At 37.2% G+C, this 8105-nt stretch overlaps 1 pseudogene; it reads right to left on the bottom strand.

Annotated features, from left to right (window-relative positions):
* Positions 1-5607: 5607 nt before the first annotated feature.
* On the bottom strand, positions 5608-6122 carry LOC100938676 (immunoglobulin kappa variable 1D-13-like; annotated as a pseudogene).
* Between the last annotated feature and the right edge of the window lie 1983 nt (positions 6123-8105).

Raw genomic sequence — 8105 nt, 5'->3', positions numbered from 1 at the left:
TTAATGTTATTAGCTAGTACAGGATTCAAAGGACAATTTAAAAATCAGGTAAATGTAGTAAAGGCAAATACATACATTTATTGAATGTATAAATACATTTATACATTCAATGAATGTATAAATAATAAATGATTGCATGTTTAACAAGTTAATGTAAGGAAAAATATAATAAAATGTCTAATCCAAAGGAAAGCAAGAAAGCAGGAAATCTGAAAAAAAAAGGATGGTAGATTTAACTCTAACTACCAATAATTTAGACATCATAAACAGACAAATTTCTCTAAGTAAAATTTTTCAATTATTAAACAAGATTAAAATGAAAGGTTTATGCTGCTTATAAAATACACACTGTAATAAGATCATAAAATGGCTTTGAAAATTAAAAAATGGAAAGTACATATCATGCAAAAACTGAATTGACGAAACCTGACTTATACTTTAAGGCAAGGGATGAATAAATACATTTAGAATGAATAAATACATTTAGAAAAGTCAATAAATATAAAAACCATGTGCAAAAAAAGATCAGACCAGCAACAAACAAATTGGAGATGGAATTGTGAAATATGCTTTTTAAAAAGCATCAAAAAACATTAAATTCTTATGAATAGACATAATAAAAGATGTGAAGACGGGGTTTCACCATATTAGCTAGGTTGGTCTTGAACTCCTGACCTTGTGATCCGCCCACCTCCCAAAGTGCTGGGATTACAGATTTTAGCCACCGCACAAGGCTTTTTTTTTTTTTTTTTTTTTTTTTTTTTTTTTAAGACAGTCTCTATTGCCCAGGCTGGAGTGCAATGGTGCAATCTCAGCTCACTGCAACCTCCGTCTCCAGGGTTCAAGCTCTTCTGGTGCCTCAGCCTCATGAGAAGCTGGGATTACAGGTGTACACCACCACGAATGGCTAATTTTTGTATTTTTCGTAGAGGCAGGATTTCACCATGTTGGCCAGGTGGGTCTTAAACTCCTGGCCTCATGTCATTCGCCTGCCTCATCTGCCCAAAGTATGGGGATTATTGGTGTGAGCCACTGCGGTGGGCCTAAGATGTGAAGTCTTGATACTGTACAAAACATTATTAAAATGTTAAAGAAGACCTCTAGATTGTGGTTTTGGTTTACTCTCCGAACAATTATACCATCTACAAATAATAACTATTCATTTTCTTTATTTCCAGTACTCATGTATTTTATTTCTTTTTCTTGCCCTTTATACTAGTAAGAGGTACAGTACAGTATTATCTAGGAATGATGATACTTTACATCTTTTAAAAATATGTAATTCCAAAATGAAGGAAAACAATTTTTCAGCATTTAATATGATTGTGTGTGTGTGGTCTATCTGTCTGTCTGTGTATTCTCTAAGAGGTAAGGAAGATTTTTTTCCATTTCTAATTTTCTAAGACATTTTTACATAAACAGGGTCTAAATTTTGTCCAGTGCTTCTTCCTATACCAATTGAGATGACCATATACTTTTTTTTCTTCTTTAACTATGTCAAATGTGGTAATTATATTGATCAAATCTTTTAAATCCTTATTATGTTATTTTCTGCTTTTCTATCATCTCTTGAGCATAAAGTCTCCCACCATAACATGGAGTTGACTTTTCTTAATTTAATCGATTTTTTATTTATATATTTTTAAGTTATATTTTGGGTCTATATAGATTTAGTATTTTAATGATTTCCTAATAGATTGACCCACTTATCATTATGAAATGTCCCCTTTTCTCCCTTGCCTTAAAGTATAAGTCAGGTTTCGTCAATTCAGTTTTTGCATGATATGTACTTTCCATTTTTTAATTTTCAAAGCCATTTTATGATCTTATTGCAGTGTGTATTTTATAAGCAGCATAAACCTTTCATTTTAATCTTGTTTAAAAATTTTACTTAGAGAAATTTGTCTGTTTATGATGTCTAAATTATTGGTAGTTAGAGTTAAATCTACCATCCTTTTTTTTTCAGATTTCCTGCTTTCTTGCTTTCCTTTGGATTAGACATTTTATTATATTTTTCCTTACATTAACTTGTTAAACATGCAATCATTTATTATAGAGCAGCTATCCTCAACTTATTACTTCCTAGTACCAAATATTAATTTACCACTTCCTAAAATAGAGTTAGATTTTTTAATTTCATTTACACTACTTTTTTGTGTTATTTTTCATGCAATTCAGTTATATATGCACTGCAAAATTCACAAACCATAACATCTATAGTTGTGCGCAAATATTAGTTTGTATTTATTCCTATACCTATCCTTTCCAGTGTCCATCTCTTATGTATCTTTATGTTTCTATTTAGTCTTACATTCCTTCTGTTGCAGAACTGTCTTTAGCATTTCTTTTATAGAGTACTACTGATATATAACTGCCTAATATTTTGTTGTTTTACAAACAGTATTTACTTGCATATTCATTTTGCCTCATTTTTTTCTTTCCTTTTCAAAGGCCCCAAAGATGTTAAATTACTTACTGATATTTATTTTCCATTGGAAGGATTGAGTTCCTTTTGAGTTGTTTTTCTTACATATAAATATTGCCATACAACTTCATACTCAGCAAAGATAATACATAAATATATTAGGTATATTTGCCATTGGATATATTTTCTTGGAATAGGCAGCCATCTGCCATATAGCTTATGTCCTTAATCAAAAGCAGGATCATTTTGATTTAATTCAAACTATCTACTTCTATATCATGATGAAATAATACATATGCCCTTTTATGGATCAAAATAATATTAAAGTATTACTGTAAATGTAGTATATTTAAAGCATATATGTATGTAATTTATGCATACATTACTGGACTATTGAATTCAGTATTCCATGTTTGGTATTCAGTATCAAATATTTTAAACACTGACATGATCATTATCATTTCTGCAGTTGTTTTTCTCCTTCTTTTCCATGTGCCATGTGCATTTATTGATCTAGATGTGAATGCTTTGCAATATAATATTCAAAGTGACATCCCTGCTTTGTAATTTAATTGAACGATTTACTTTCAGTAGTGAAGTAGTAAGGAATAGGCCTTAGAAGATGGACACAAGAATTGCAATAAATGCAGGAGAGCAAAAATAAATTTAAAAAATCATGTTTATTATAACATCAGAGAGTTGTGGAAAAAATAAAGAACAGATAGCCTAAAATTCCACAGAGGAAAGATGCCTTTGTATATTGCCTTGTTTCCTCCTGTCACTTTGTGCCTTAGTGAAATTTGCCAAATATGAGTGTGATTGGAGATTCTGGTTTGGCCCAAGCAGAAGATCTTTACAAGAGGGGGGAATTCATTTTACCTTTGGCAGTGGCATGTACCTGCCTTACAGATTATGGATTATATGACATGAGTGGAGCCCTTAACACCAGGCTGAATTTCTCTTTGGGACATTTGCTGAGGCCTGGGTTGAGAATGGTAGCTGGGTGGGTTGGCTAGAGAGACACAGTGAAACCTCCTGCATTCTCCTGAGTTTTCCCCTACCATGCTGCCTTGATTTTCCTTTATGTGTGTCTGAGATATTGGCCTTGGGCTCCCACCACTACACCTCCTACTCATCTTCCCAGCCCCTGCACTGCTCTGGTCTCTAATCATTCCCAGGTAAATGATGGGGGCAGAATCTACTTTTCCAAGGTCTTCCACATCCTGCTGGATTGACTAGGAATGTGTGATATGACCTGAGGTACATTTGGACAGAGACTTCTCTAAACTTTGAGTCACTAAAGACTGTATGATGCAATACTTCCCTGGGAGTTTGCTGTTGTATCAGAGCACAGTCTTGAACTCCACACAGGATTCCCACAACTCCCCAAGAAATACAACAGAGCTTCCACTTGGGTTCATATATCAACTCCAACGCACCACCACTAACACAGTAACAGCTGTCCTCACATTCTCATTTACTGCCCTCTGCCCAGAGTCTATAGATTATTATTTTTCAAGGGGCAAAATATAAGCTTATATATTATTTTATATTAATCCAGATTCCATTGAGTATGGCATACATTTTTGGCTATGGCATACATTTTTAGTCTTTTTTTCTTTTGTCTTTTGAAACCTGGTTATTTATTTTTAAAACACAGCTTTGGATTTCATAGAACTTTCTTTTCTTTTCAACATACTGTGAATAACATTGTTCAAAGATTTTTGTCACTAGGTCTTTGTTTTTGCATAAACTTACCAAAATATATCTAGCAGTTACAAAGTCTAGAATGTAAATACACTCAAGCACTTCCTGAAAAAAAAATAGGATAAAATGCTGTGCTTTCTGCTGTCCCAGAAAGAGATATATGTTAAAAAAAGTGTAAAGTGGAAGGTAGAAGATGAGAGGGAAACTGTTTTAGTATCACCAAATCTTGTCAAGGTACATGTACACTAGTAACTGCTAAACCAAATCAAAACCAAGACTGTATTAGTTTTGTATTGCCACTAATCTGTTTCATTTAGGTGGCTGTCAGGCTGAATGAATTTAGTTAGTGAGTGAATGTAGGCAAGGCAGAGAGGATTACGATGAGCTTTGATTCAGCTTTCCCCTGCAACATGACTGGTTGTTCAGAGGGCACTTGACCTCCCTCCATTCTCCTGCAAGTTCTGCCATGGGAATCTGGACAAATTTTAAGTTGCAAAGTGTTTTCACATTAAGGAAAAAGTACACCATGTGAACTAGTTGGTTTTCTTGTTTGGTTTTTTCAAGAAAGGATCTTCATTTGTTTGTCAAAGGATTGCTATGTATTCTAAGCAAGTTTCTCATTTTTCTTTTTACTTTATGACTAAATGAAGTTAGCTTTCAATGATCACAGACTTGCTAATAGTACATGGAAGCACATGCATGGGTATTCTGGGGCCATTGGATACCAGGAAAATTTTGAGATCTGGGAAAATATTAACCTTACTTGGCTGTTAGTTCTCAACTCCCCATTATTAAAGGCATTTCTAGAAGTATGTCTCCCAAAACCCATTTTCCCTTTATGGTGTCTTGTAGAGTTGCTCAATGAGATGTCCTCTCACGATATTTAAAAGTCAGAAAAGGATGATTCAATATTCATTGACATCTGCAGGTAGGCCCTTGGACTGAATTGAGAACTGGAAAATCACATGGAGAGGTGCTGCAGGCAGCCGAGAACATCAGCATCCTCAAATCTAGACTTCCTAGACAGGTCTGAGGACCACACATAAGGCAGCCCAGACCTTCATGGTTAGATGCACTCTGGCTTCTGGTGGACCATCAGAGATTCCCCTGTTTCAAGCATCAGCTTCCCTGATAACCCTAACCTCAGGCTTGTATTTTGAATTATAATTCCCTGTATTACAACGGTTTTTTCATGGAATATGTAGAGCATATTAATCTTTTGATGTATGAACACTGATTGATGCCATAAAATTGATTCCTCAGGTGTCATAATTGTTTTCCTTTATTAAGTCAGAAGAGATATTGTCATGTCTCTGCTGCTGGCCTGACATGGAAGAAAGAGTTAGAAGGCAAAGAGCCTCCCTGGCCCCTTTTACCAAAACCTTCAAACCTTGGCTGCGTCTGAGAAATGCTTTCAGCAGATCAAAGTACCAGGAGGAGCAGCTGGGGTAGCCCAGCCTCACATATCAACTTCCCTAAGGGGTTTTTGTTCTGGCTTGTAACAGCATGGGAGGGTAACTGTACTCCTGTTGACAGTAATAAGTTGCAAAATCTTCCAGCTCCAGGCTGCTGATGGTGAGAGAATTATCTGCCCCAGATCCACTGCCACTGAACCGCGATGGGACCCCGGTGTGCAGGTTGGTTGCATCATAGATCAGGAGTGTGTAGGGGATTTCCCTGGTTTCTGCTGATACCAGATTAAATCATTGCTAATGCTCTGACTTGCCCGGCAAGTGATGGTGACTCTGTCTCCTACAGATGCAGACAGGAAGGTTGGAGACTGGGTCATCTGGATGTCACACTTGACCCCTGAAATTGGAAATATTTAAGACAAATATTTACACAATTAATCATGTTATAAGAAGACATCACTGAAGACCCAAGCAGTACTGATCACACTGGGCTGAGTAAATTCCTAGTGCTCTTCTTTCTTACCTGGGAGCCAGAGCAGCAGGAACCCCAGGAGCTGAGTGGGAACCCTCATGTCCATGCTGTGTCCTGACTGGGTCTGACTCCTGCACAGTGTGACCAGCCTATTAATAAGTCTTCAGGGCAGGGGGCTGTGCTCTGGGAGCATGCAAATCAGCAGGGGTTGGTTCATGTCAGTAACTTAGCACAGGCTCAGTGTCCCCAGGTGTTTGAGGGCAGACCAGGGCAGCAGAGATTTATCTGCAGAGAATATATTTCTCCCGGGTGGACATTTTGTTACCAAAGAATTTATTGGGCATCTATTGCCAAACCTTGAAGCGGTTGTGAGAACTACATGGAGTAATGCATTTTAAAGTTGTACTGGGAGGTAAATAGGAAAATATCTTTGTGTGTGTGTGTATGTGTGTGTGTGTGTGTGTGTGTGTGTGTGTGGTTTATTTTATAAAGCCTTAGCGGGTGGAGCTATCAGTTCTTCAACATACTGTTAAGTTATTTCAGTTGTGGAGAGGGATACTTTGTGATATACTACATTTTTATAAGTGTGAAATTAATTTTTTGATAAAACTTACCATAAGCATGTTAGATGTTCTCAAAATAATTTTGTGATATCCCTAAGTCATTGTAATTACCAGTATTAGGTCAAGCAATTCACCGAAGATGTGCAAAGATGAGACCGTGATTCTTCAATGCATGCACCATTTACAGACACACCGTTATTCAGAGCTGTAGGCCTTTTTAATACTCAGAGACTAGCTGCACCTTATTCTTGGTTTGGTGAGCCCCATATTCTGCCTTCTTTTCTTCCATTGGTTATGATTTCTCACAGTTCATTAGCATGAAGGATGAATAGTGATGGCAAATCTGATTACTTAAAAAAAAATCTGTTTCTCTCTCTAATGTGGGAGACTGGATTCTGATAAACTGAAAACGTGGATCAATCCAGGCTCCAATGATACCTGGTCTCCAAAGCAGGAAGACCAATATCATATTCCCTCAGTAATGCTCTGAGCTCTACTCCCTACTAGCATGTTCCTGCGAACTCAGGAACAGCTCTCCTAGACCCTGGCTTTCTGGAGAGCAGGTGAGGGGGAGGCACAGGGGAAAGGCCAGGTCATTGAGCTGTTGGGTGTATGTTCCTGCTGTGCACCATCAATGCCACTTTCCTCTTTTACTCTTAAGCAATGAATGGGGACATCATCCTGACCCAGATTCTAGCCTCTCTATTGGGATCTGTAGGAGTGAGAGTCTTCATCTCCTGGCAAGCCACTGCTTATGTATATGGCAAAGTATTTTAGATTCTAATAAAACTGGACAAAGATTTAAACTCCGATTTTTTACTTATCTAACTTGGCCCTGATTGTCTCAGCCTGGTTCAGCAACAGAAGGAGTAGAACAAATTGCATCAGCATCAGTAGACTGGAGCCTGAGGACTCCAGGGAGCATTCGCATGCAAGACTAGGGGAGGCCAAATCACAGCAGTCTAGCTTGTGCACCGTCCTCCTGTGGCCTTTCATGAGCCTGATTTTTTAGAGAAACTTGCTTACATCCAGCTTGCCAGGATCAAATTCTAGAGAGACGCAGATTTAAATGTAAGTTTTTTTTTTTTTCCTGCGTGGATGTGCTGGACTGATGGAGGAAGGAGTTATGGAGCCAGGAATATGAGTGTATCTTGAAGATTAAAAGCAAGAAATCCGATTTTCTCCCCTGGAGCCTCCAGAAGAAATACAGCCCTAGTGACTCCTTAATTTTAGCTCAGTAAGACTTCTCAATCCAGAATTGTAGATAATAAATTTGATAGGATTTATTGTAGATAATAAATCATACTGAATGCGGTATAATTGTGGTAATTAGTTGCCCTAGCAATAGGAAACTGTTACAGGCATAAGGCATGTCTTTTATCTTTCTAAAAGTGTGATTGTCCTTCTTCTCCTAAACATTTCCATTGTGTTATCATTTGGTGTCAATTTTGACCAGAGGTAGGGAACACTTAACTGCAAGGAGAGCTAGCACCAGAATACCTAGGTGGAAAATCTTTTGGGAGAAT

The sequence above is a fragment of the Pongo abelii genome, chromosome 12, assembly GCF_028885655.2.
Source record: "Pongo abelii isolate AG06213 chromosome 12, NHGRI_mPonAbe1-v2.0_pri, whole genome shotgun sequence".
Taxonomy (NCBI): domain Eukaryota; kingdom Metazoa; phylum Chordata; class Mammalia; order Primates; family Hominidae; genus Pongo; species Pongo abelii.
Note: the sequence above shows the minus strand (reverse complement) of the source record. Positions and strands in the feature narration are given on the sequence as shown.